Below are 3,862 nucleotides of genomic sequence, written 5' to 3' on the forward strand. Positions count from 1 at the left end.
CAATCTCCAAAAAATCCCAATTGTTTCAAACTTTTTGGAATGGAATTTTTACAGAATCTCCATGAATAGGATCAAACCTTATTCCATGGTATTTACGTGAGATTCCTCTTTCTTATTCTTAAACAAGTCCCCGAGAGGGCTTAGTTGATCCACGATTTATGTTTCGTCTTTCATTTCCTTTTCGCTTGTTTCGAGAAATATATTAATCAATTTCGATTCTTTATTTTTCTATTGATTCTTTTCCGATCGAGATGTATGGATCCATGGGTCTATGTGTCTATATAGATCCTGTCCATGGATTAACAAAAATGTGCAAAAGCTCTATTTGCCTCTGCCATCCTATGAGTCTTTTCCTTTTTGCGTATGGCATCGCCACTCCCTTTGGCAGTATCCACTAATTCGGAACTTAATTTGAAAACCATATTTCGACCTGGACATTTTTGTGATGCCCCTAATAACCAACGAATGGCAAGTACTTTTCCTTGTGTGGATCCTATTTCAATGGGCACTTGATGGGTCGATCCGCCTACACGTCTTGCTTTTACTGCTATATCGGGAGTTACTCCACATATTGCTTGACGTAAAACAGATAATGGATTTGTTTCTATCTTTTGTTGAATCGTTTTCATGGCTCGATAGATAATTTGATAAGGCAATGATTTTTTTTTCCGTGTTTCAGAATACAGTTAACCAACATGTTAACTCATCGATTACGATAAATTTGATTGGATTTTGCAGTTTTTTCTTCTACAGTACCTCGACGTGACATGAGCGTGAAAGGGGTTCAAGAATTAGTTTTCTTTTTATAAGGGCTAAAATCATTTATTTTGGCTTTTTGACCCCATATTGTAAGGTGGATCTCGAAAGATATGAAAGATCTCCCTCCAAGCCGTACATACGACTTTCATATAATATGGCTTTCCACATAATTCTATATGTATCTATGGGATCGAGTATGGAATTCTGTTTACTCACTTTAAATTGAGTGTCCGTTCCCCTCGTTTTCTTGCTAAGATTGGAAATCCTATATTTTACATATCCATACGATTCAGTCCTTGGGTTTCTGAAATAGTGTAAAAAGAAGTGCTTCGAATCATTGCTATTTGACTCGGACCTGTTCTAAACAAGTCGAGGCATTTCAAATTATTTGTTGACACGAACAAAGTCAAGGAAAACCTCTGAAATTATTTCAATATTGGACCTTGGACATATAATAGTTCCAAATAGAATCTCTTTAGAAAGAAAATCTTTTGTCTCATGGTAGCCTGCTCCAGTTCCATTATGAAACTTTTGTTATTGGGTTAGCCATACACTTCACATGTTTCTAGCAATTCACATGGCATCATCAAATGATACAAGTCTTGGATAAGAATCTACAATGCAGTAGAACATTCTTGTTGATGATCCTTTACTCCGACAGCATCTAGGGTTCCTCGAGCAATGTGATATCTCACAACGGGTAAATCCTTAACCCTTCCCCCTCTTACTAAGACTATAGAATGTTCTTGTAAATTATGGCCAATACCAGGGATATAAGTAGTAATTTCAAATCCAAAGGTTAAGCGTACTCTGGAAACTTTACGTAAGGTAGAGTTTGGTTTTTTTTTTTTGGGATGATAGTGGAAAAGTTGACAAATAAGTCACCCATACTGCCACTCTACAGAACCGTACATGAGATTTTCATCTCACACGGTTCCTTTTTCAATTCTTTTGAAGTCATTGGATCCTTTTCCTCATTTGAGAATCTCTTCCCTTCTTCCACTCCGTTCTAAAGAGTAACTAGGACCAATTCAGTCACGTTTTCGTTCATTTGGAATTTGGGCTTTTATACTTTACTTATTTTTTTATTATTTTTCCCTCTCTTTTCTTTTTTTATTTCTTTTTTTATTTTATTCCTTTCCATCATTGCTTAAGTGCCATAGGTTTGATCCTATAGAATCTGACTCATTTTTCTCATTGAGTGAAAGGTACGAAATAAATTAGATTGATTTTTCAATAAAAAGTACTATGTTATGTGCAATCTTCGATTTTTTTCTCTTTCTCTATCCCTATCCCGTAGGTACAACTTTTGAATCAATAGAGAACCTTTTCTTCTGTATAAATGTATCTATATAAATCAATATTATTACATTCCAATTCCTTCCTGATACCTCCCAAGGAAAATCCTGAATTAGATCCCAAATTGATGGGTCTCCGAGATCCTTTTGATGACTTAAATCAATATCCATGCGGTTATGCACTTTTCGAATAGGAATCCATTTTCTAAAAGATCTTGACTTTTGTGCTCTAGTGGGTCTCCGAGATCCTTTTGATGATCAATGTTGTGTTGAAGGGATATCTATATGATCCGATCGATTGCGTAAAGCCCGCGGTAGCAACGAAACCAAGGAAATGTTGGGGGTGAGAAGGTTATGACCAAGAGCAAGCTAGCTTGAAGTGTTAGCAACAAGCAAGGTTTTGGTGATGCTCTTGGGAATGGTTGTGTGTGAGTTGTGTTTTTAGGTTTTGGTTATGGTGTTTTCTGGTTTTTAGGGTTCCTAAAGTGTTCTAAGGTGTTGAAGAAGAGATAAGAAGAAGAGGAACACGTTGGCTTTTGAAAATGAGGCTTGGATGTGTAGCCATTTCATTCATTTTACAATATAAGCTTGAAATTACAACTAGTTCACACATGCCAAGCATGTGAGCTTACAAAATGAGTAAAGTATATGAAATTTAAAAAGTAAAATGGTCAACACCTAAATTTTCATACACAAAAGAGTCAAAAACCAGCTGCAACATGTCTATTCCAAATATAGTAAAAAGTGGCACATGGTTTGAACTAAGTTCCTATTGTTTAACTAGTTTGGGTAAACAACCAAACTAGCTTCACCTACTTAGTTCCCCTTTGTATCTGCTTATGAAACTTGGTTTGAAGCATCCTTGGTCATCAATAAATATTGTTCCAAGAGCTAGGAAAGTTCTGGAACCGGATCATGGGCCAAACAGCTCCAAAACTGGCTCATACTTTGCATACTGGGCCCATCAGATACAGTAAACTGTTTGGAATAGACAATGGACTTTCCCATGTCATTTTGACCTGAAATTTAAACCATAGTCTTCTATATATGTCTGTAGACATCCCTCAAAATTTCAGCCCAAAAATCCATTTGCAACCTGAGATATAAGATAAATAGTGGAACTATGTTGCTGGAAATTATGAATCCAGCACCATAGGCATTTCAAGCATAACATTCCTACTCTTTTGTGCATAATCTTGCCTATAATTTTGCATACATAACTTAGGCACAAAACATTATCAAAATATACCTTGCATCAATTAAAAACATACAAAGAAATATAAACTCATAAAAGGAAAGGATTTGATACCAAGGTGTGCATGCTAGCCGGTGACATGCACCATCAAGTGGCAAAATTGCCACACTTCAACACTCCTCCTTGGCAATTTTGTATGAGACATTGAGAAGTCCTCTCAATATCTCAAATCTCTTCTTTCCCAATGGCTTGGTGAAGATATCCGCCAAGTTCTCCTCGGAAGTCACATACTCCAACTTCACTTCACCACTTGCTTCAAATTCCCTTAAGGAATGATACTTGACCGGTATATGCTTGGTCCTCCCATGTTGGACTGGATTTTGTGCAATTGCTATTGCTGAAGTATTGTCACACAATATTACCGTGGCTTCCTCTTGCTTCAAGCTCAAGTCCTCCAATAATTTCCTAAGCCAAACACCTTGATTAGCACAACTTGAGCAAGCAATATACTCGGCTTCCGCGGTGCTTTGTGCAACGGTTTGTTGCTTCTTGGAATTCCATGAGAAAGGACCATTTCCAAGAGTGTAAATGTAGCCCGATGTGCTCTTGC

The 3,862-nt window shown here is 36.9% G+C and overlaps 1 pseudogene; it reads right to left on the reverse strand.

Moving 5' to 3' along the window:
- Positions 1-224: 224 nt before the first annotated feature.
- On the reverse strand, positions 225-901 carry LOC125419953 (small ribosomal subunit protein uS7cz/uS7cy-like; annotated as a pseudogene).
- Positions 902-3,862: the final 2,961 nt, after the last annotated feature.

The sequence above is a fragment of the Ziziphus jujuba genome, chromosome 5 (genome assembly GCF_031755915.1).
Source record: "Ziziphus jujuba cultivar Dongzao chromosome 5, ASM3175591v1".
In the NCBI taxonomy this organism is placed as follows: Eukaryota; Viridiplantae; Streptophyta; class Magnoliopsida; order Rosales; family Rhamnaceae; genus Ziziphus; species Ziziphus jujuba.